The 27051-nt window shown below is 32.5% G+C and overlaps 1 protein-coding gene across 1 annotated transcript in view; it reads right to left on the reverse strand.

The window, feature by feature from the left end:
* LOC118195023 (tachykinin-like peptides receptor 86C) overlaps window positions 1–27051 on the reverse strand; it is a 447592-nt gene that overhangs the window by 179666 nt on the left and 240875 nt on the right. The window lies entirely within an intron of this gene.

The raw sequence follows: 27051 nt of genomic DNA on the forward strand, positions 1-27051 counted from the left end.
GATGCCCCGTGGTGGACGTTTTAAGGGAAACTGTTTCATATCTAATTTATACATGGGGAAAACCAAGAAAACGCCCATGTTCGTTTCGCTGAGACTCAAACTTCAAACAGAGTAGCGAACGTTCAGCGGGTTTTACTGCTTTGCCGCTGATGGGCCATTAATGGGATATTAAAAAGAGATTTTATCTTTAACTCCTCTCCAATAGAAGATTTTTCTCAACTATCAACAATTAACTATACTGAAAAATTGTTTGAAATACCTTTTATAGATATCGGAAATTTAAGAAAATAACCAAACTTTGTCATATAGGCGTTTATAAGCTATAATATATTTTATGTTAATTAACCAGTTATCAGAATTTAAATCTTTATCATGACTTCTACTCTCCGTATTCCTCAGTAGAACGCAAATGAGGTTTGTGTGTATATAAACGGTGTTTTTTTTTTTTTTTTTTTTTTTTTTTAATATTTAAATTAGAGCTTCTGGCAATCGCGTTTTGCTTTTGAGTTATAGTTGTCAGCTCTGCTTAAAGTTACATTCAAGCTTTAGTGTCTTGTTAGTTGATCTCTTAAAACGCTTCGATAAAACAGTGAGCCAGCTTCATTTTATCCTATTTTATGTATAGTCTGCGATTACGTTATCCGCAACTGAATTGATATTTGCTATGCTAATGCAAACACTCACAATTAATAAACATTTCATCTGCAGCACAAGCTGTACCTTTTCAGTTCAGTTTGAGATTAAACAAAAAAAAATATCTGAAAGGTGTCGGATTTTAAATTACGTCCAAAGGCGCGTTTCTTTAAAGTTTTGTATGTTACCTTTATTTATTAAATATCATGTTCTTTGCACTTAAACCATAAAATTCAGTTCAGCAGCAATGTCGCAAAATAATTTTGAAATGAGCCTATCTTTAGATGTTATGTGGTAAAAAAATAATATTTTCATCTTTGAAAAAACTGACTTGTTTTTGGTGCCGCGACAGAAAAAAACAACAAACTACTCTAAACTTTGTACTTAATCAAAACTTTTAAATCTAAGAGACATCAAAGAAAGATATCCTCACAGGTGTTTTGGTAGAATCACGATTAATTGACAAAAACAAAATTCGAAAATGCACTTCCACAACAAAATCTTTAACACGCTATCTCTCACTAAACTAAAACTAATTTAGATATCCAACCTGAAAACACATAAATTTCAATACTAAATCTAGAGATAGCCTTAAACCTTTAACATTTCAAATACCACACAGAACTCTTCAAAACACCGGGTAAAGATACAATCTCCCAATTAAGCAGTCTACTCTTCAAATCAAAATAAATTCAGTAAACCGATCGTATAGTCACCGACACTTAAAACTGATTTTTTTTCCTACTACCGCAATATAATTACCCAGGTTCGAATAAAATAACCATGTTTCCGTAAGGATCACATGGGTGACCTACAGTAGACCACAATTAATACACAAAAGAAACATACAATATTAAGGATAATAAACACATTTATTGAAAATTCCCACACATTATAATTTAAGATAGCTGGTCAGACTACCCCTACAAAATCTTTTAAAGTTACTCATAGTTTTTTTTTTTTTTTCTTTTCCTAACAATCTCAATTTGAACATTATTCCATTAACACAAAAATTATAGTGAAACACGTCACAGTTCTTAATCATTTTAAAAAGGAACTCAAGAAGATTAAACTCATTTAAAAAAACTAACTTAGAATAAAACATATTGACATAGCACTTAAACATTAAAACAAAGATTCCTTCCTCCAATTAGTTCAATTAACTTCTGACTATTAAACATTAATAAAAAAAAAGTACCTTCTCAGCTAGAATTTAGTAAAAATATTAAATTTTTTATCTGCCTAACATGACAGCTCTTGCTTTAGTATTAAACATTTCCAAATTTTAAAAGATTATGTATCAAAATAAAACACCAATGAAAATAAAAGGTCACTCACGAAATCCGCGGACACAGGAAGCTGCCCGGATCCAGTCACAAATCGCCGAAACGATAACTGCCAAATCTTCATCCTTTTCAGGAACCGGACTTTTTTCACAGTTCCAGCTGTAATCACTGTTAAGCAGCATTTTAACTCAATCAACTTCCCGATTTCGAAGTTCCACTGAAGATAAGAGAAAGAGGACGAAACTGGAGACAAAAGACCAAGGCAAACCTCAGGTGATGACGACCTTCCATATTTCCATCTTTTCTAAAGCAAAATAGAAACTCCAGCACGAACGAGCAGTTCAGACTGTTCCACAAATGGGAAAGAAACATCAGCGACGAAATTGAAAATAATAGGCCGCAAGAATTGCCGCCGTCAACATGTCGAGCATCCGCACTGTCTCGGACCCTCCGTACCCAGATTCTCGGAGATAAAAACTTAACTGCATACCGCGGTCGACCCCCGAAGAACCGCTGCGTTTTTCCTCCGCTCCATCCCAGCACCTCACTGACCGCGGCCGGCAAAGTAGCAAACCGGCTAAGGCTCCAAAAAAAAAATCTGCTAAAAGTCTTCTCTAAAAATCTCTTTTTTTCAAGTCCAAAAGATCCGTCTCCTTTTTCCGTGCAACGGCTTAAGAAACCTCGGTAGACGCTCACCAGGAAACGCCTCAAAATCACTATTGGCTCAAACAACACTAAAATTAAAAATTTAGCCAACCTTAAGGAAACTTGGACTCCCTTTCGCCAACTAGAAGAAAGGTCATAAATCGCCACTGAAATTCTCAGAAATTCAGAACTTTCTACAAAATGACAGACCCTTTCTTTCCCACGCAACAGAAGAATGTTTCCAACCTATGTCAAAACATCGCCGCCCCTTAGAACTATTCGCCTCTGAACGAGCAAAACATGTGTTTTCAACTCCTCGCGAAAAGAGGAAAATGCAGCTGGACAGTGACCTCTAACCTCCAAGGAAGCCGAATCGTGAGAAACGGAAATACACCCGCGCCCTTTTAACTGTAACACAATTCTGCCAAACTTAAAGGAGCTTTGCCGTAAAGTTTAACAATATTAAATATTATACATTAATTTTAAATAAGCTCAATACAAATTCATTAAACACACTAAACTAATATAATAACTAAGAATACAATATGCACAGTAAAATAACACGCAATAATTATACACAACAAAAAATACATAAGAATTTTCATAACATAGAATTCCCGATAGAGAATTTCCCGAGAGAGGACATAAAAAGATTTATTTTTTCCCTCGTAGTGTTGCTGTTTCTCGCTTTTAAATCGTTGAGTTGAGTTTGCTAATTAAAATTTGGTAAAATGTTACAAAGTATGAAATGGAGAATAAAACAAATTCCAAATTTTAAATTTGGGCTTTCAGATGCCCATATTCGCAGCATGATTACGTCATTCAAAATTGGATGGTTCTATGTACCGTTGTTTTATCACAATGCGAGAAACATACATACATTTTTTCAGATTATTCATTATTAATTTCTTCAAATATAATACAGGGTGATAGTATTTGGTGGCAACGATTTGAAACGTGATACAGCCTTTTAAAGTTTTCAACGCAAAACCGCAAAATGAAAACAATAATCCTTCACGAACAAAGCCCTTTGGACTAAAAAGGTTATTTTAACATTCTTTTATATTTTGTGATAATTCGCTATTGTTCTAGTAGTGATAATTCGCTATTGTTCTAGTAGATTCTTCACAACTTTAGCTTCCAGTTACAAGAGAAACCTAACAAGATTTCAAACAAGTTAAGAAGTTTTCATAAGTTAAAATCTCTTCCATAGCTCTAATATTTCGACTGTTTATACCAGAAGATGAGATTGAGAGGAATTTTAAACGAGAGAAATAATATAATTTATGAGAAATGCCTTCTCTATGACCTTAAACAAATCACCTTGTTGAATCAGATTCGAGCTGGTGAGGTTTCCTTTCTCTGCTCTACACTAATAATATATTGTGAAATTGAGCCATGCACACGTATTCTCGGAGAACAATTAACTTTTGAATTATACATAATTAGCAGTTTCTGTTGTCTATTGTTTTGGCTAGAAGCGAAAATAAATATATGTTAAGTTTATTCTGTATTTTGAACTGAAGTCTTCAGTAAGAGTTCATTTTTTAGTCCAAAATGGATGTTAGTCCTAAAAGGGATATTATTCTTGAAACAGCATTTTGCGTAGAAACACTTAAATACCTTGTATCACTTTTTGATTGTTGCTACCAAATATTTATCGCTTTGTATTATGTTATGTAAAAAAATTAGATAATGAAGAATCTGTATGTTACTCACCTCATATTGGGAAAAAGCAAAGGTACTTACAGCCACCAGATTTTGAAAAATGTATTTCACCACTCAAGCATGGGCAGTACATATTTTGAATTTAAAATTTGTTTTATTTCCTACTTTGGAAAACTTTAACGAATATTTGAGAAAAAAAAAAAAAAAAAAAAAAAAAAAAAAACGAATGATTTTAAAGCGAGCAGATCAACAAGGGGAAAAAATAAGCATTTTTATCTCCAGCAGGCCATACTGTCTATCGGAAATTATAAAGATATACCATTTTTAAATACTTTGTGGTTTTTCAGTCGAATCGAATTTTATGTGACGTAAGCGCCAAGAACGTGATATTTAATAAATAAAGTAAGCACACAAAAAGATAATAACAAAAAGACCAAAAAAGTTTCGTAAACACTTCTTAACAAGAAAACTGAACACTGATATAATAAACTAAGAAGAGACTGGGAAAAAAAATGTATGCGAACACTTAACGCTGTATCTGGAATTTTAAACGTATACTGCTATGCTGCTTTGAAAATTTTTGTAATTTACTGTTGCGGCGTAAGTGGGAAAAAATGATGCTTAATAATGAAGCTAAAAAGACCAAAAAGAAATGTTTGGTATGAGTGAGTGTAACGGCAGACAGGGTAGACTGCTGAAATGAATGCGTAAATAAGTTTTAACAAACTGTTTTGAGAAACCATTTAAATCTGAAGTCTTTCATATTGTTTTAATCCATTTCTTTTATTTTACTGTACTATTGTGTTTATTTAGAATTCTGAGACTGAGCTAGAAATTAGAAACTGTGCCAAAATTTCATATGAACTAGTGTAGGTTAAGGAAACGTGACATATATTTAGGCTATTACATATGTTAGTCTATGTACACACAAATTCGCATACTAAGTTGAGTTTTTATATCAAAAATTTCACATACTAATATACAAAATGAATAACGGATGCTGGTTACTGATATTTATTTTTTCTCCTTATATAACACTATGAGATAAAACTCGAATAGAATGTGAAATTCGTAATTCTCCGAGTGTTTATATTTGGTTAGAATAATTTATCATAAGGAATGAAAGAAACGAAACCGTATAAGCGGTCTGGATTAGAACCATATAGGTTTAGGCGAGACGTGCTAACCGATTTCACCACGAAAGCGCATATGAGGGAATAATACGAGTAATTCCTTACACTTATCAGCTTCAGCTTCCAGGTTCATTCCTTTGTCGAGTAACATGTGCATAGCTAATTTTATTCAGATTTTACAAGTTAAATGGTGAATCAGATATTCATAAAATTATATTGCAAAACTTTTTAATATGTACTATGGGTACACTAACTCAGGGAATATTAACAAAGTACGCATTTTAGAAATATAGTATGAAATTTGACAGCAGCGACGAAATATTTGGATTTCTTTCGCAATAATGATCTTAATTTAGCTCAAGTTGTTTAACAGTTTCAAATGTAGTCCTTTAAATGAAACATTTTATTATTACTTCATGTATCTAATGTTTTGTGTCCAACATTGTTCACATATTTTATCAGGCTAAAGTTTTAAGTGAAGCACTGTACGCAATTTGGCTGGAGGGACATAGCCGTCTGACAAATTCAGGTGTCAAAACTTTCAGCAGAATAAACTCTAAAATTACAGGACCTGTGGCAGAAAGTTTGAGCACAGTCTGTTAATCTTCGAGTGACACACTTCTGAATTAAATTCGTTTGCCGCTGTGATTAAAGTTGCAAGTTACGCCGAAACTCACATTTTGAAATGCGACAAAATATTTGAGTCTAAAGTTTTGTTAACATTAGGAATGGAAAGCACTTTACCATACGTCGTTTCAGAGCTGAATTAGCTAGACTGTCCTATTGCATAACGCAAAAGGACGCTTGATGATAGCAAAGAGAGACATTTTAAATAAACATCAAAATACAGGGTTATACAGAAACCAAATAGTCGGGAAATGAATTTTCTTTTAAAACTATAAATATACACACTAAGTGAATAAAATTAAAAAAGATCTAAAATCTAAACACCGTGTTTTAACTGATTTTTCCTACTTAGGTTTGGTTTATTTGATTATAACTAAACACTAGAGAGCTATCTGCCTATGAGGAAAAATGAAGGACTTCGTGGAGGACTTTGTTAGTGAAACTGGCTAGTATACACATTATATGGGAAAAAAAACCCCACGAAAATGCTCATGCAATCAGCCCGTTTCCGGTTTTCTTAACCTGGACCTGGGATCTTAAGACTTAAGGAAGTCACAAAAAGTAACCCTACTCTTGAAGGGGGACCGTACATACAATTATATTCAATACAATAAAATTAAACTGATAAAAGATAATTTAAAATTACCACTATCAAACTAATTAATTGGCATACCAACCTATCAAAAAACGTTATTAGCAACACAATACTCAATCAAATCAATAGAATAAAAATATCTGTACAAAAATGGACTATTTAGAAGAAGACCTAACATTACTCGCGTAAGTTTTTATACACAAATCAAATTCATTTTCCTATTTTATTTATTATTTACTTAGCAAAACAGACGCTATCTTTCAAATTTAAGCTTTAACCCTTTTAGTACGAAATAAACAAAAATTACCCCGTTTTCTATCCAACTGAACAAATTATGTCATAAATAAGGTAAATTTGGCATAAACGGTTGTCAAGCCAAAGGCTGGGACACATATGTACCAGCCGTAGGAAATGGTAGAATACATATATCCCACAAGTAGAGATCGATTTATTATAAGCACACCTATTATTCTGGAAAACTATTATATGAAATAGATTTTTACATCGTATGGACTATAAGAAGATCTATTATTTTGGAAATCTTTATTATATCAAATAGATTTTTACACCGTACGGTATAGGGTAAAGCATTGTTTTCATAAACCATCATTACACAATACGCAACTCATATTTGTTCTTTTCTCTACGTTCATTTGCGTACAACGAGTATAGTGGATTCTTGATTTCCCAACTACTGAAATATGATTCCCAATATTCAGGAGATTCTTAATCTTCGTCCCAGCAGTAATTTTTAAGCTTTTAATGGGATATGTATGTCCCTTTAGTGGTCAAAGGATTAAACTAATACATTATGTTGAGCTTACCTTAAACCGTCCACGGAGCATGAGTCTGAGTGTTTTGTTATCTTTAACATTTGTATATCCTGTATTTATTTGTAAATCACTTTAATGTAATTTGCTGTAGCTACTTTCCTCTCATTAACAAAAAGCAAATTAATTTCAGAAGCCTTTAATGTAAATTGCTCTAGCTACTTTCTTTTTATTACCAAAAAGAAAATTAATTTCAGAAGCCCCAAATGTCGCTTATTCTGAGCCCATATCAAATATGTTTATCAGTTGTAAGGATAATCGACCAAATGTGAAAATTCTGTTAATTCTTAAACTAGTGTGTATGATACGTACTAGCACAGACTGTATTCTCTAAATGAAAACAAGATCATTACTTCATTATATTTTTACTTCTTTCTACGAAGTAAAAAGGAAGTATTGCAATCGAGAAAATTTTCAAGTATCACATTTTAACGAAAATACCCATTTTGTCCGCTATCGAATGCAATTCAACGATGTTTTTGCGTGGCATTTATGCATAAGGACAGAATAAAGGACACTTTCCCCCAGAAAAATTATAAAGCTGATTTAAAATGGATTATGAAGAAAATTTTTCGTGGCGTCTGTCCGTACGTACGTACGTACGTATCTCGTATAACTCAAAAACGAGTCGTCTCAGAACGTTGAAATTTTGTATATAAGACTGCTATAACATGTAGATGTGCACCTCATATTTATTTAATATTCTGTACAGGAAGTCGTGGTGTACACATTAGATTTTTTTTCTTCATAGCAACATAACTACATAAAATTTATTTTGGGAAAGAACTACAACTTTTATGAAAATATTATTAAATTGTTTATCTTATATCTTTTTCAGTCCACTAGTAATAAAAATGCTCTTATATTTTAATTTTGACTTGCGGGACCTATAAAAGATTTACATGCATTTCGAAGTTTTCCGGCACACAGTTTGGAGATCATTAATGTAAATATTCATGAATTGCTACTGATCGGATTACAACAAGCACGCGATGGCTTTTTGCGTATTGATTTATCGTAAACACTAAAATGGGTAATCTACAGAAAAGAGTATATATTATTCTAATTTGAACCAAGAGACTTTGTATATCGTTAAATACCATCCATGAGATGATTTATGTAATTTCGTATAACTTTTTATGGTATAATTTCCTTATTATAGATTCAAAGACACATCAGCTGTACTACTTTCTGTAAGTTTTTGCACAATTAACTTTGTTTTGTTTTGCAATATTACTGAAAATAACGCAAGTTCACTTGATAATGTCACCGTGTTACTAAACACGTTATTGTACAATAAATGATAAATACATATAAAAATTAATGTGTAGTAACGCAGCATTAAATGTACTTTACGAAAACGTTGTCAGGCATGCTGAAAAATTAGCATTCTTAACTTTGCAGATAAACTCTAACACAAAGTTTATTTTAGTGTTTGGTTGTGAGAAGGATACTCTGACAATTTTGCTTTCATTTTCGCATTTAAAATACAACTATAAATGTGCTTTTAACGTGCTGTTGTGTACGTTTTAACAGTGGAGATAAATCAGTTAATTTATATATTTGGTATTAGGTAGGGTGTCTTAGCATAGCAGTCACAAACTTTCAAGAGAGATAGAGTATACCTAGACAATGGAAAATTATATAGCAATTTGACAGCAAAAACACAAGAAAGGAAGGACAATAACAGGATGAGAAAAAATTTTGATTATGCTTAGTACATCTAAAATGCTAGGACAGTTTTGCCTGATGTACGAGGTAGATGTCGTCTCCACCTGAATGCAACGTATTCTCAACATTAAATCGTCAGGGATGGTCCATTGCATTGGCCAGCAAAATCACCAGACCTCACTTGCATTGACTACCGTATATACTCTCGTATAAGTCGATACAGCGTATAAGTCGACCCCCCCCCCCACTTCGACATAAAAATTCGTAGAAAATAAGAAACCCGCGTATAAGTCGACCCCCAACTTCCGAAATCGATCGAGAAACTTCGAAAAATTTTTTTTAAGTACTACATTTATTCAAAATCATCTGAGGAAAAAAAGTAAATACACGATAAAAAAACACCTTGGTAAATAAACAAAATCAAAATCCTTCAACGTCCGATTCATGGTCAGATTCGCCAAATATTTCATAGAACTCTTCTGTCGTCATTGGCTCGTCATCATACATATTTTCAGTCTCGAACTCTGTATTGTTACAATCACTACTAGGGCCTTCGTCGTCATTTTCACTTTCAAAAACAGCATCATCTTCCGTGCCGTCTAGTTCGTTACTAAATGTTGTCGACCGAAACTAATCCACTCTGCCCAATATTTTCTAACATTACTTTGAAGGGCTTATTGAGGCAGACATCTAGGGGTTGAATGACGGATGTTAATCCTCCCGGAATTACGGCTACAGTCGGTTTTAGGTGTTTTGGTACTTTTGTCACTTCTTCAGAAAAGTGTCCACGAAAGAATCGTATACTAAAAGCGAAGGTTTTTTGAAAGCTGCTCCCGGCCTTTTATCCCACACATTTTTAAGCCAATCGACTGTTCCGTCAGCATCCATCCATAAAGAAATTTTTGAACTTCCGATTCTTTTAATTTTTTATGGCCCCACGTATAAGTCGACCCCCCCACTTTTAAATCTGTTTTTTGTCCAAAATATCTCGACTTATACGCGGGTATATACGGTATTTACTTTACGGATATGCCAAGACACAGTGTACGATACCTCCCGTTAACAGGACTGAGAAACTTGTTGCACTCATCGAGGCAGATGCTGGGGAAGTTCGGGATACGCTCGGTAATTTCCAAGATCACCAGAACTTCCATGCGCCGATACTGTGAAGCCTGCTTCATGGTCCGAGGTCGTAATTTCGAACACTTTCTTTGATGACGATCGTTATCTTGTTGTTTTCTTGTTTCTTATTTTTTCTTCATAAAGCATAATAAATATATCTCTCACCCTGTCCGTGTTCGTACTTTCTTGTGTTTCTGTTGTCACGACGGCGTCAAGGAAGCTTTTCCGACCATAAAATTGCTATCAAATTTTTCATCCTCTAGGTATAATCTATATCTTCTGCGTAATCGCTGTGCCGAAACACCCTGTATTATAATTATAACTAAAGAACATTATTTTTGCTCTTTGATAATATGATAAAATTAGAATTACATAAATATTCTTCTCTTAATTTTTCATATCGAATAACAAAATGATAATCTTTTCAAAAATCAGTTTTCCAAATAAGTAAACAATTCATGCGGACACATTTTAAATTTCTGGATAATAAAAAATTTACGATATTTAATTTTCCGTATACACACAAAAAAAATTTATTCCAAAGTATTCCCAACGTTAAACATTTAAAGGAACAGGAATGAGAATTAAAATGGATGTCTCAGGAAGTTCTGTCAAAATCGTTCAAAACCACTATGAAAATGGCATAGAATATTAAATTTTATTTATTAGATTCAATATAATTATCTACTTAAAGAAAGAATGTCTTCGTATAAGTATTCCTAAAACACTGGCTTGAATTCTTCTCAAACATGGGAGAAAAATAACTACAGTACCCCATGCTACCAGCCGTTTCACCAGGATCTAAACGCGGGATGAAGAATGAGTCCTTAGAGGTCTTATAACCTCGGCTGTTGGTGAGCCGCTTTGTACAGTAGATGCGGTGAACGGATTGAGTAAGAACGCAGTGAAGTTTTTGATTTTATGTTCTGCAGATTTTCATACAAAGAAAAATAAAATTAATGAAAGTAATAAATAAAATTAATGATTCAGAATATAAATTACTGTCTCCTACAAAGATTGCTTTAAAAATATAGCATACATTGGAATTATAACTAATTGATTTGTTTAGTACAAAACATATTTAATTTGATAGCGTTCACTAGAGGTCGAGGGGTAAAAGAAGCTGAACGCTTGTAGTTCAGTTATATATAGCTTATAGTTCGCTTATAGTCCCGGCGAATGGGTTGGCAGCATTGGCGATTTTATTGTTTCGCCGCCCAACTGGGATAGCTTATGACTCCGACTGTTGTATTGAATAACCCGAATTTAATTCTCGGAGAAGGCATGGATGTTTGTAAATAAATGTATAGTGTCTGTGAGGCATGGGAACGCTCAAAATATGCGACGAGTCAAAAGTCCTCTAGTGAAGCCGAGGTAGTGGAAAAGGAGAGAACTCTCAAAGTCGTCCCGTCGGGGCTGCTCTCCTTCAAACTGGGACCGGAACTGAGCAGATCCGGACTCTCTGTTGGCTGTTGCCAACGATATGTGAAATCTTGCCACCTTGCGGTGATGGATTTCATGGGCTTGCTCTGATATCAGACATGTGGGACTACTCACAACAACAACAACTTTGGTAACAAAATTATGTATTTTAGTGATTGCAGTAATATCTATTCAGTTGTTTAGGGATACTCGTTAATAGGTTAGGGATACTCGTTTAGAGAATATTATATCATTCTCGAGATCAGTGTTCACTTATGGCACAAAAATTCTGGTTACTTTTAAAGGTATTTGTCAACGAAATGTACTTTTTATGAAATGATTATTTATAATATAAAAATTCATGTCAGTGCTTTTAAGAAATAAACAACCGATGTTTTCTCCTTAATTTATCTTTAGTAATAATTACTGAAAGTAGGCCATTACATATGTAAAACAAACAAGCCATCTTATGTCTTGCAAAATATAACAAGAGTAATACTTTTTATTTCTTCTAAGGCTTGTACAGGAACGTATATTCCGAAAATATATCAGAGGTATATAGAAGCTTACGTATTTTTCTAATATGAAACAGATTTTGAAATAAGAAAATAATGTAATATCAAATAAAGTTCGTGACACGAGTTTATGTTTGCGGAAATAAATCCAAAAAAACCTTGAAAATGTTTCTTTTTCTTTATATATGTATAGTATATCTTTCGGTGTATATATACATATACACCGAAGATATATATATATTTGATATATATATATATTTGACCAAGGAACAACGCATACCTCAGAACATTCTATGGAAAAATATTCAAGATCGTATATTTTCGGATATTTGCCCGAAATTCATAAGGGAGCAAAGTGAAATAGAGGAAATGAAATGCAGAATCCTTCCTTATAGAATAAAAAAGTTACTTTAGCATATATCACTTTTACGCGTTGAATAAAATTTCTCTAAAATACTTAAATTTACATAAAAGGATTTTTTTGCTATCTTTTACCTCTCGGAATCATACTGGCACCTTGCTTCATAATAAAAACAGAATCATGACAAAGAATTATTCCACTCTACTATAATTCAACCTATATTACATAAAAAAATTTACGTGTTGGTTTATTTCTGCCATTTAAATTTTAATCTTAAACAAGCACTTTAAATTAAGCCCATTTTTAAACTTAAAAACATATTTTTAACAACATATTTTTAATATTAAAATTAGAATGAGCATATTTAAGGAATTAATCTGAATTTAAAAGGCTGAAAATGACTTTTTTACAGAATGTTTTCTTTTAAACGGAAACTTGAAAATATTTCAGAACAAAGCATAAATCATTTCATGCTTGCGAAGAAGTGGTACATACAGCATTAGCATTAGCTAATAAAAACCGCTCAGGCGGTATTTTGGTTGAGGAAGCTTCCTGCGATGCCGAAGGGCCCAAATTACGAAATCCCGAAGAAGGCATAGATGTTTGAAAATGTATAGTGTCTTTGTGATATGAGGGCACTCTAATTCTTCGGCGAACGTTTTCTCGTGTGGTTTTGTAGTAGCAAAGGGAGAAGGGCGGAAGACTCTTTGATTCTTCTTGGGCTCTTGTTTAAAATTGGGGAGGGGGGGTTAGAAAAAGACTTGAGTCTTGAAAATGCTTGAGTCTCTAGCAACCATTCTTCTTCGAAATACATAGACAAGATTAAAACAACAAATACATTAGTAAATAAAATTGTAAAAACCCTATTTTATAATGATAAATTATATTTAGTTTAAGTAACTTTGCTTTCACTTTTGATTTCAATTTCCTGCAAGAATGCAAATTCAAATGACGTATATGCAAAATGTCAGAGAGTTCGGAAAACACTATTTAAGTAGCAGAATTGAAGAGTTAGTAGTAGAAGAGTTAGTTATGAGTACAGCGGGTTTACGCTAAGAATGAGTTTATGCCGCGAGGCAAGATTTATGCCGTGTGTTTGCAAGTAGCTCTGACGTTGAATTATCTGTGATGGACACTTTCTTCTAGTTTATTTAATATTTTAGACTCAGTTTTGCTGTGGACAGTCAAAAATTCTGATGTAGACTGAAGTAGGAGCCAGCCGTGTAGTTGAAATTTAATTCATTTTGATTGTACATACTGGCAAAGTAACTTAACCTGTGGCAAAGTAACTTAAACATTTTATGTTTACGTTACTTTGCCACAGGTGGTGGTTAGTTTGTGAGCACCGAGTGCGAGCATGTTCTATTCAGTTTAGTTAAACTATTAAAACGGTTGTTGTAATCTTTGCCTCGTTATCTCATCTTCAGTAGGGGTCTACATTTTATGCTCCTTAGCGAAATACTTTTTTAACAATTTGATTGAATAAATTGTTACTGCAAGAAGGTTATAAAACCCAAGTATGCTCACCTAACTACCTGTTACGGGGAATTACTTCCTAAGTATCGGCAGCTCTCTCCCTGATTGCAATCTCCCTAATCCATAAGCATATGTTAGACAAGACAGATCCATAAACATATGTTAGTTAAAGATGAGAGAGTACACTGTTTAAATTAAGCTTGTCGGTAAATAAAACTTAAAAAACTCTTTATTTATGCAAAACTTCCACACATCATTTTATAAAAGACAGTGGAAAGACCAAATTGCTTGAGAATAGAAATTTATGATTTTAAGTTTCTTTTTATTTAAGCTAAAAATTACAAATTTTTAATCGATGGCTTGATTTCCACATCGAAAATAATATAGTATACGAAAAAAGATTTGAATAATTCTGCAAGTATATTTTTCAGATAGTTCAACAGAAGTTTATAAAATATAAATTTAAAACGAATATTACATTATTATCAAGTGATATTTGCTATGTTAAGTAGTTAAATTTCGTATTAATTCAAATGTTTAATTAAAAATCAAAATTAAAAGAAAACCCTTAAAATTCCATCTCACTCTCTCTTTTTTTTCGTGAAGAATATAAAGAAGAATATATTACTTATATTTAAGTTCTAATATTACCCATGGCCTATTCGTGATTTGTTTACCTTCAATATCTGGCAGAGTACCAGTTGCTGAGGAGGAAAGGTTATTGCGTGATATTTTGAAAACTGCAAGTACATTAGATGAAGTGGTTTTACTTGTTTGAAATACATCTCCCAGAAACAAAAGTCGCATGTGTGCATCCAACTGTCGGTTCATTATAAGTCATTTGAAAATTTGCTTTGAATATGATATATATTTGTAATGTTATGTAGAATAGAGATCTGTAAATGTATAGATACTTTAAAGTCAATTAAATTAAAACAATAAATAAATACTGCAAAATTTTTTTTTTCAAATTTATCCGCTGAAAATGTGTTCTATTTCTGCTCAGGAAAGTATCTATATAATATTTGATTCAAATATAAGCAATAAACATAAATGAATAACTGAAGAAAATCAAATTAAATATGATTTAAAGAGCCTTTTTCGAAAGAAATAACTGCATTTGAAATTCATGGGCTGTATTTACATGAAGTAATTTTTATTTAAAACTAGCAGCTACGCGGCCAGCCTTCGTCTGGCTTTTAAATACACTTGAAAAATGCCTGAAGGGAACACCAAACGTCAAATTTAAAAACTGCACAGAATTTTACTTTGTAAAACAACTTCATAAAAAAAATAATAAAAAAACCCCAAAATTAAAAAAAAAAAATGTGTTACATATAACAAAATTACAACGAAATAAGTAATATCTCTTAATAAAAATATTAATTATACTAATAAATAAATTAATCAACTTCCCGTTGCCTTCTCTCAACAAACAACGTTCAGTATCCAACAGAAACATTAAATTTAAAAACTGCACAGAATTATCGCCCTCATTTTTCCAAGTGGCAAGAGTGCTGATTTTCAACAGTCAGCAGTCGGTATACAATTGAATGAAAAGCGGTTGCCGAAACCACATTTCTAAAAGAAAGAAACTATTCAAAATGATGCGATAAAATCGAAAAGATAAAACTAAAAAATTCTCATTCGAATTTTGAAAAAAATCGCTTCGAGGTGCACTGGCTCTTGTCTAGATGCACCTATATACCAAATTTCGTAGCCCTGGGTTTATTAGCTTACGCTCAGTACGAACAAAAGACAGACAGACTCTTTCTTTTATTATACGTAGAGGTGATTATACAGTTTCTATAAATAGATTGCACTTATTATCGGTTATTTCTATAATATCGACATGAACAATTTTACTTAGTTTTTAATACATTTTCTTGTACAGAACTGGAGTTACATTTTACTCTTCCTCTTCAACGATATTAAATGTATCGTTTTAGAGCCCGTAACACTTATAAATATTAATTTGCTTGTCTGTGTTTTGCGTCGTAATATTTTTAGTTTGTATACACTTCTTTTTATGATAATGGAAAAAAATCATCCGTTGGCTTGCGATAAAATTGTCTTTAGCTCCCTTACCTTTGTGTTGTTTGTCATTAATAATCTTTAATAATCTTCAAGTCATTATACAGACTTAATTTTCAGGCTTTAATTTCCATTTATTTAAATGGAATTAATTTTCTGTTTCAGTCAAAGTGCCATTTCCACACACGCACATTTCACTACAAATTCTTTTTAATTCGGTCCCGTCTACCTACCTTGAAGACTAGAAGACTAGAAGTGGACCTACCTTGAAGACTAGCCCTTAAAAGTTCAGACGTTCAATTTTTGTTACGTAAACAAGAGGCGGGGTCTCTCAGACCGCGCTCTATTTTATGCATTTTAAAAATATAAAATTAAAAAATTGTACTATTGTTATTATATAAGCATTAATACACTTTGCTTATTATAATAAAGTAAATAGTTCTTAAAACTCAATTAATGCATTAAAAATTAATTTTTAAATCAGATACGAAAAAGTACGAAACACTTAATAAAATAAATAAAATAAACACTTCTGACTTGAAAATGCGTACAAACTAAACTGCTCAACAAATTTTCTATCTACAGAATTTGGATTATATAAAATAATACAAAAAAGTATAATATGTAAAGAATATTTAAAAACTGCCACATATTATTTTAAGCATATGCAACACAATTTTCGCAAATTCTCTTAAAACATTCATTATAGTATATCGGATTCTTGAAGCTGAAGGCCCACCAGCGGCCGAGCGGTAAAGTCGCTGAACACTGGTAGTTCGGTCCGAGGTTCAAATCCCGCGAACGGGCTGGCTGCATGGGTGTTTTCGTGGTTTTCCCCAGGTGTAACGTGTAATCGAGCCAGTTTCCCTTAGAAAGTCATCCACGAAGGCATCCCTCCCCTTAGGCAGATAGCCCTCGAGGCTTAGCCGTAATTAAATTAAATAACCTAACCTCGAAGCTGAAACATAGATACGTAGCTTTTCTCTCAGTCTAGCAGGGACAAAAAGGCATATTTTATGCTTTTTAGGGGTATCAGTTCAACTGGGATAGAATAGATTCCGATGGAACTTCCTAATACTCTTTGAATACAGATTTTGATTTCTTGGTTCACAGTTGGCTTTTAAAGCCACCGTTCTATATGTGGTTTCACTAATTTTGATAATAATTCCATCAAAAAAAATTTTTTTTTTATTAATTTGGCACTATTTCTTAACGACTAATGTATTACATGGGCATTAATTCCATTTATATTAAGTAACCTAAAGAATATGGCTTTTGGCCATCGCCTTGTTATTCGACTTGTAGAATGTTTAGAACATTTTTCATCTATTGCATCTAAACCTCCTTTAGTCACATAGTAAAATGTTATTATTTCTGGTTTCTCAGTTTCAAGTCTTCTGATTTTGAATGATGCATTAAAGAAATGAGAATAACACTTTTTTTATTTTCGAGGCACATATGAAACGAGAGTCATTCTATCTGTGAATACCTAACGAGAAGATCCTTCCCTTTTCATTTTATTTGGAAAATATTCACCTGGTATTTCTCTCTTTTTTTTTCATAGTACCTACATTAGTCAAACCTCTAGAGTTCAGTTCTTGAACAAGTTTGACATTCAAGTAGTAATATAGCCATCTTCCCCTCATGCCAGAAAAAAATAACGTAAACGAAAAGGTGAGGTCTATATGACCGCGGCCCAATTTTAAAAGTTATTTTAAAAAATAATGGATAGAGTTTAGTAAAAATTTAGGAATAGTTATGTTTTATGTCAACTTGAAAGTGCTTAAAAGAAGAAGAAAAACTATATAACTTATAAGCAGAGTTTCTCCGTTCTAAAATATAGACCACACCTCTGTGTTTAAGGGCTAGAAAAATACCTTGAAGACTAGAAGACTGGAAGACTACCTACCTTGAAAACTAGAAGACTAAGTAGACTTTATTTTGAAGCACTCTCTCTAGTAACACAAATATGTATATAACTTACAACATTAGTTTACGTAAGTACTAGAATTATATCTGTTGATGTTAATTTCATCTACCGGAGCACATAATTTTTAATGAAAGTCATATTTTCGTCTGAAATTTATATTGTTGCTCATTAAAAGGCGCATAAGCTTAAGATTAGGATTCAGTTAACGTATTCCCAGTTCATTCAGTAGAAAAATACGATAACGTTGACATATTTTTCAAATGCAGTAATTTAAATGCATGTCCATATTTTCACAAATGCTTCCAGTCTTCTTTTTACTATTATTTATAATCAAGATCTTCAAAATTTTAAATGTTGATTTTTTACAAGTAATTGATAAGCTATAATTATTTCTTTTTCATAAAAAATAAAATCTGCTCTTTGGAACTCTCAAACGTTCCAAAATTTAAACTTTTCTTCCAGAAAAATGAAATGTTAGTTTATCTTAAATCCAAAACTTAAAAAAACTGATAACCGATTTAGCCGGAAGGTTCATTGTAATTAAATTATTGATTCTATCATTTTTGGCTTCAGCTACTGATTTCCTCAAGCAAATTTGAGCAAGATGAAGTTGTGTATAATTCAATCACATCCAGATACTTTCGTGGTCAGTAACAAATGTTTTGAATTTGTATTTTAACTTTGATAATTATAAACAGACAAAACATATCCACGTAGAATCTAAACAGGAAAGCACTTTTGACGAGACTTTATAAAACATTTCATGTGATTTACTTTTAAATGATTTTAACTTCTAAAGAGGCCAGAAAGAATATCGGATCCTTTCAGGACAGCAAGTTTAAAAACATCCGATGTGTACAAACCATGACTTATTCCTTGTACAGAATTTTAAATTATACGCATTTTTTCTTACATTTCATTTAAACGTATTGGATTGAATTAAATCTACTTCGGCTATAGCGCATAAACCACAATACAATAAATGCACTCTTTAAAACTCACTATATTTTTTTTATCATACTGACACTCTGCCACTAGGTTAAATAAACAGCGTTATATTTCATTAGTTTTATAAATATTCCTAACAATCTAACAGTCTCTGGTATACTGCATCTATCCAACGAATACAAACAACATTTAAATGATAAGGTTAATAATAACATTTATAATTAACTGTTATCACAAGTTTCATGAATATAAATGATATTCTTAAGAAAAATAAATTATTGTGATGAAAGATAAAAATGTTGTTGTTATTCATAAAAATTACCATACATAAAAAATCAAGGACAAATAATTATAATTGATTAAAAAATTTAATAAGAAAGATAATAACATTTATTTTCATGAAACTTATGATAACAGTTAAATATATATAATCCATAGTTTTATGTTGCCAATTTTTCGTGGTGTAAGCCTATTGGAGATCGCATCACGTTAAATAATGGGGATGTATCCCAATACACAGTACCTCATGGGTGATGTGGAAATCGGCGTATGACAAATTCACCGACTTTAAATTAAAAAAATTACATTAATTATCGATTCGAAATTAGACATTTCGTTCATATAAGAAGTCTAGGTTCACATTTAAATAGAAAGTGTGCCCAGCAAAGCGGGCGGGTATCAGCTAGTACAAAAGTAATATTGTTACACCCGGCCGAAAACATTTAAGAAACGCTAGTTTAGAGACTTGCTCTGTAGAAACTTCTGAACACTTTTTTCACCCAACGGGTAGACACTTGTTTAAAAGGAATCGTAAGAAATGACCAGATTTATCTATCATTAAGCCGTATCCAACTTAAGCACCTTGTCTGAGGGAGTATCATATATACCCACGTATAAGTCGATACCGCGTATAAGTCGACCCCCCCCCAATTCGACATAAAAAATTCGTAAAAAATAAGAAACCCGCGTATAAGTCGAACCCCCCCCCCCCACACACACACACTTCCGAAATCGATCGAGAAACTTCGAAAAATTTTTTTGAAATACTACATTTATTCAAAATCATCTGAGAAAAAAAAGTAAATATACGATAAAAAATACCTTGGTAAATAAACGAAATCAAAATCCTTCAACGTCCGATTCATAGTCAGATTCGCCAAACATTTCACAGAACTCTTCTGTCGTCTTTGGCTCGTCATCACACATATTTTCAGTCTCGAACTCTGTATTGTTACAATCACTACTAGGGCCTTCGTCGTTATTTTCACTTTCAAAAACAGCATCATCTTCCGTTCTGTCTAGTTCGTTGCTAATACAACATTTTTTAAATGATTTTATAATCATTTCAGAGGGTATTTCGTTCCAAGCATCTTTAACCCACTGAGAAATTAATGTAATATCGGGCTTTTTAATGTTGCCTCCCTTTGTAAATGTTGTAAATTTTGACGTGTACGCATGCCAACAAAAGTATTTCATGAATGAACAATAACTATTATAAAGACTTATACGTACGTAAAAACTATCTGCATTTCTCTTTTCTTAGCGTGTTGGCGAAACTTTTTTATTGCTCGATATTGATCTGTTGTTCATAGGCCGAAAATTTTTTGGTTTAATCGAAACTTACTCTAGTTAAAGTATGAATCTCTGTGATTAGTTCGTCACATAATTTAAGTCATGAAATTACTTCAAGTAAGTGATTTATTTGATAAGTCGTCCAATTTGAGTGCGGGAAGAAAACAACTGCATTATGTAAAGAGATTTTTGAACTTCCGATTCTTTTAATTTTTTATGGCCCCGAGTATAAGTCGACCCCCCTACTTTGAAGTCTCTTTTTTGTCCAAAATATCTCGATTTATACACGGGTATATACGGTATATGGGTGTATGGAACGTTGCCTGACCATGAGGGAAAAATTCTTTTACTTCCATAGCGCGATTGATCAGGGCCAACGAAAGTCCTCACACATACATGCACTTATGTTTTAAACACTTTTATAGGGGGAAAAGGCAGTAAGAAATGTTTCCAAGACAAGCATTCCTCCACGAAGGAAAACCTCCTAGGAGTCTACTACATAGAAGTAGAATCTTTCTTTGATTAGCTAACACGAAATAGAGCTTCCAACTAAACATATTTTCAGCGTCGTAAAATGTTGAAGATACATGTGTGAAAGAGATCACTGTAACACAACTTTCCCCAAAAACCGTTACTGGTAGAAAACTGTTATTCAATCTAATACTAGAAGAAAGGCTTTTCTTATAAATGTTTCTTATTGCGTTTCTCGTTTATATAATGTCGTTGTCAAATCTAGGGAAGCGCGATGCAACAAGAAACGCATTGCTCCCGGCATTAGTTTGAGAGGTAGATTTCTAACCACGCCGTTTGAGCAACATTTATTTATGTTATACGATTCCTTTCGCGTGCGTAGCCCTAATATTTTAGGATCCTGATGAAAAATTGTGTTGGCAGGTTTGTTTCGCTTAGGACAGGAACAAGATTAACCGATCAGAAAATTCTGCTTCTGTACTGTCTTTACGTCGGGAAGTCTTCCTTTGTAGTTCAGGGCGAAACGTATTTCTGAGAAACATTTCTTACTGCGTTTCGCATCGCTAAATATGATAAGGGTCTTAGGACTGTAATGGTGTTTTAATGGCCAAATGTCTCTACGAATTTATCAGGTATATAAGAAGGGCTGTTGAGAGCATTATGTGAAGGTCAAATCAATGCCACTGGTTTTAATTGAAAATCTATGAAATAAATCTCTAATATAAACCTTGAAACAGTATCTAAGAATGAAACCAATACTGCAAAAATTTTGCATTATCATTTTGTCATTAAATAGCCTACACCATCATTTGCACTCCGGTTACGATGATCAGGAATAACGGCACAAGGCAAAGTCTTCAGCTTGAGATGTTTTCCTTTTAAGATGTGCTCTTATTTCGTTTTCAATATGTACAATATATTCAACGAAGTCCGACTGCATGAAAAAAATTATTCATGAAATGAATATTGTTTTATGCATTTCGGCTTTGACGAATATTTCACATTTTAAAAATTTGATCTCTTCGAAATTACTTGGAATTCCTAATGTTTGATTATCAATAAACATTTTCAAATTTAAATATGATGATGCCAGCCGAAAATAATTTTAAAAAACAGTTAATTAATTTTATGAAGTTATTTTCTTAGTGAAATATCAGTGACGCAAGAAGAATTTTTTCATTTAAGATAATGATTAAAATTTTCAGGTAATGACTACAAATTTACTTTTATTGAGAAATTATGAATTCAAAATTGTATTAGGATGATGTTACATGCAAACAGTATAAAATCTGAACATTTAATATACAGAGTGTCTGTCAAATATTTTAACTAAACAAGAGGATGATAGTATTCATCTGAATATTACCACCTTTGTATTCACTGAGATTCCACGTTTTCAGCTTCAAATAAAAATGAATAGCTTGACAGTAGCGTCTGTGAGTACATGAAACTTATTAAAAAAAAATTAATTTTTAGTTTATATACTACTATTTATCATTTCCCTCTATAATTATAGTAAGCATTAGTCCAAAATTATAAACAGGTTCCATTCTCACGTTTTGCTGCCTTAAAGCTTTTTCATCTCTACATATAATAAAACAAAGAGTCTGTCTGTGTGTGTGTGTCTTTCGTTCGCGCTGCGCGTAAGCTAATAGACCGACGGCTACGAAATTTGGCACATAGGTGCATCTAGACAAGAGCCAGTGCACCTCGAAGCGATTTTTTTAAAATTCGAATTAGAATTTTTTTAATTTTATGTTTTGTGACGAAATCGCGTCATTTTGAGACATAATGGGCTATAGGAAAGCGAGATTTTACTCTACACACTCCATTTTCACATCGTCATGAAACGTAGGCACTTAGCTATTTTGACGAATTTAAAATAAATTTTGTTTCTTAATAAATCGATTTAATACGAATTTATCTAACAAAGTGAGCTTAACACATTTTCAAAGGGATTTTTTCTAAAAAAGTTTATTTTTAAAAATGTACAGTTTATTTTTCTTTGATTTTTGGACACGTTAAACTTTCATCCTTGCGACTGCTTTTACAAAAAGAATTTTGGAAAAATTATAATACTTTGCATTTTTAAAAAAAAAATTTAAAATGAAGCTTCCGAGTACACTTCTCACATCTCACATCTTTAAAAATGTGGTTTTGGCAATAATTTTCCTTTCTCATTATTGTTGATAGATTTTTGATGAAATCGCATCATTTTGAATAGTTTCATTCTTTCAGAAATATGGGTTTGGCAACAATTTCTCATCGTATTTCTTATGTCATTGTTTTTAAGAGATTGGCATATTTCGTTGTCATAGTTTTATATATATATAATGCATTTTTATTGATATTTTTTTGATAAAGTTGCCCTGCAGAATAAAATTCTGCGTGGAATTTTTTTTTTTTTTTTTTAGTTTCTTTCATGTTAAGTTTTTCTTATTTCACTGTTTGTAAGATATTGAAATGTTTTGCATGATTTGGTTTCTTCAACGGAAAGTTGGTTAATTTTTTTATTAGGATAATTAGGATAATTAATATTTGTATTAAGGGATATAGCTTATTTCATTGTAATTTTATTCTCTTGAAAATATAAGATAAAACATCATTAATTATACTTTGATTTTCAGAACATTTTGTTTTTTGTTTTCTTTTATGTTATTTATTGCTTATTTCACTGTTTTTAAGCTATTGAAAAGTTTTAAGTGAATTTTTTTAGGAAACAAAGTTCTTAACCTCCTTTATACCATTTGAGTTCTTAAGATTTTGCAAAGGGAAGTTGGTTAATTTATTTGTTAGGATAATTAATATTTGTATTAAGGGATATTGCTTATTTCATTGTAATTTTGTTATACATAATAACATTTTTTATGAAGTTGTTCTGCAGAGTAAAATTCTACGCAGCTTTTAAATTAAACGTTTGGTTTTCCCTTCAGCCATTTTTCCGGTACATTTAAAAGCCAGACGAAGGCTGGCGGCGAAGCTGCTAGTTAGGTCATAAATGAAGATTATATTTGGAACTTCTCAATACGTGATTGGAAGGTGAAGCCCAACTATAAAGAAAACAATGAAAAAAGGGCAGTGCTGTTTCAAAACAGCACAAAATAAAATTAATATTCGCGTAAATGTGTAGTTATTTGTTGAAAAACTACTCATTTTAGCTCTACATTTGTAATATTTGTCATAATAGAGGAATGCATTCCTTAAATATTGCCGACATTTTACGCCGTACCAAACAGCAATTAACAGAACAATAAGTCTGTATAATTCTCATTTCGTTCTTTTATAATTACTACTAAATTAATTTAAAGAGGGACTACTTTGTTCAGTATCTGAAGTTAACTTAATTAGTATCACACTTCATAACAATTAGGAGATGTGGAAATAAAGGTTTAAGACATTTGTATCCTCACTATGTCTCAATTAAGAGAACTGTAGCAGATTTAGTCTTTCCCGTATCATTAGAATAAATGTTACCTCAGCTTGACGAAAATAGGAGTTTTCATTGAGATGTATTTCTTCTTAAATGGCGTAAAACAAAAAGGTGTCTGCCAAAGCTTACGCGGGAAATCTTTTGAATGATCATTTGAATGATGATCTCCAAAAATAATATAATTTAAATTTAAATAAATGAGCGAAACACTACATAAAGCTTAAAATCAGACTAAAGATAAGAATGATGTGATACATTAATAGCCTGGATTAAAGCCGTTTTACGTAAAAACAAATACCACTTCGAATTCAAATTTTTCCATTACTTATAGTCGCAAAAATGATATTTTGGTCGTCATGAAGCTAAGTAGGGAGTAACGAATTTTCGTTAATCGTGAAATGATAATATTATGAAGTTAATATGATTATAGTTATTATGATGATAATATTATGATGTTAATTATGAAGATAAATGTATAGGTCTGGCATCGGTCGTGGAAACTTAGCCGACAACCACTTAACCGACACCAGTTAGCCGACAGGATATTACTCTACATCAGGGGCTCTCAAACAGGAAGAATAGCCTTCTTAGGGGAATTTCATAGTTACAGTCACACTTTTATACACATGTTAAGCATTTAGTTTTATTTTATGAATATGAAAAAGACTTTTATCAAAGTTTTGTTATTTATTAACATTTTTCGTGTTTAATTATAAAACACGTTAAAATAATCTAAATTTAAATAATGTGTATGCATTTTGCGAGTTTTGGAAGAGGGGGATAATGATCATCTAGCATTGGTGAAAGGGATGCATGGAGCAGAAAAACGCTGATAACACTTGTTCTACAATTATCAAATCTTGCATCAGTTGTAAACTGCTGCATTCAATAGAGCACTGATTTTCAAGTGTGGGGCGCGTTCCCCAAGGAAGGCAGTACGACCTCTTCGATATAGGGTCATATATTCGATATAGATCTATTCGATGTAATTATATTCGATATAGGGTGTTATATTCGATTTAGAGGGCGCGAGCCAAGAGAGCAATACTTCGCCGCGCTGCACTTGTGTCTTAATTGAACCAAAGAACATGTATGATAAGGAGGAAAGCTTTGCCCAAGTAGAAGTGGCTGCGTCAGACCGCAGAGGGAAAACTATCTCCAAATTTACTGTACAAGGGCTTTACGTTTTTGGGCATGCAAACCAGCGAATAGCTGTCAAAGAAGATCCATCCTTAATTTTTTTTTTTTTTTTTTTTTTTTTTTCCGCCTGGACGAAATAATAGTCGAGCTGGTGTTGAAGGTCACGTTTACAAAGACAAAGTTCTGTGATACCTTTCTGTGTGTGGTTTGGATAGGCAAGTTACGTTATAGAGTCTTCGTGTATTTCTTGAGAGCATACTCTCTTAAACCCTATATTGAAAACTAAGCAACGAATTCTCGCTATGTCTTTAAGAATAAATACTGCAGATGAAAGGTTTAAATAACCTTTTTATTTAAATCTTTAAATTAAAACATATGCACTAACTTCGTGTTCACAAATCACCATCACTTGTTGTTATCATCAAACACAATCATGATTATATTGTTATGTATTAATCGTTCTATTTTTTTTAAGCTTAAGTGGTTTGCTTATTTCAGGTTTTGATTTGTAATTGAAATTCTAATTTTTTTTTCTGTTTAAAGTTGGTTGTAAGTTTAATTTGTAACTTTTGTAAACTTTAAGTTTTGATTAGGTTGCTTTAAAAGATCTGAGTTAAAGTTGTTTAATTTTAATTTGATTTTAGGGACTTAAGATTTTTGGGGTTTTTGTATCTAGTTGTTTTGACACTTAAGGTTGTTTAACTTTTAACTTTAATTTTTATTTTAAAGCCTTGTTGCTGCATTTTGGTGTGTTAATTTTTTTTCTTAACCTTAAGTAATTTAATTTGTATCCCTCTTTCTTTTAACGTTAAACGAATACACACTTTCTGACTGGCGGAAGAAGAAAAATAATTTGATTTTATTTGTATTTCTTTTTGGATAAATTGCGTTTAGTCTCAATTTGTGGCTGAGGAAACAATTATTTCAGTGCTGACATTTTTATTATGAATTATAATGTTGTGTAATTAGTAGCTTCAATTTTTTTTTAATTTCCCAAAGTCATTTTGTATTAACTTAGTTCAGAGATTTTCACCCCTTGCCTTCGGCTTGGTTTTCCTTCCAGCGGAAATTCTTATCAGCAATTGTACTGCACACAAAATTCCTTTCTACTAAGCGTTCCACCATGTGTGGGGGGCGAAGTGCTTGATAGTTTTTCCATGTGTTTTCACGAAAAGAGGACCCTGTTTTGCTGGACCAGGCTAGCAGGGTAATGTTCTAGCAGGGTGATGAGGCTAGCAGGGTTGATACTTATGGTGGGGGAAAATATTCGTTGAGACAGAAGATCTGCACTATCGACTGGGTCCCTGGAGCGAGGCTAGTTTCTTCCCACCTGTTTCCGCCTGCAGTTTTGATGACCCATTGGTGTCGCCTTGGAAGTTGAACGATGGAATGGCGAGAAACGGCTCCTTTTAGTAGTCGGGAAACACCTTTCCGTGAAGATCCAGAGTATGGGTTACCTTTTTTTAACTTCCTGCTAGTCAACATCTACGCCAAGTTTTCAAAAAACGCGCCAGCTACTAAAGCGGCTCCGCAGTGTTTTTC

The sequence above is a fragment of the Stegodyphus dumicola genome, chromosome 3, assembly GCF_044657685.1.
Source record: "Stegodyphus dumicola isolate Sdum_Otavi_A_Nest chromosome 3, ASM4465768v1".
Classification (NCBI taxonomy): domain Eukaryota; kingdom Metazoa; phylum Arthropoda; class Arachnida; order Araneae; family Eresidae; genus Stegodyphus; species Stegodyphus dumicola.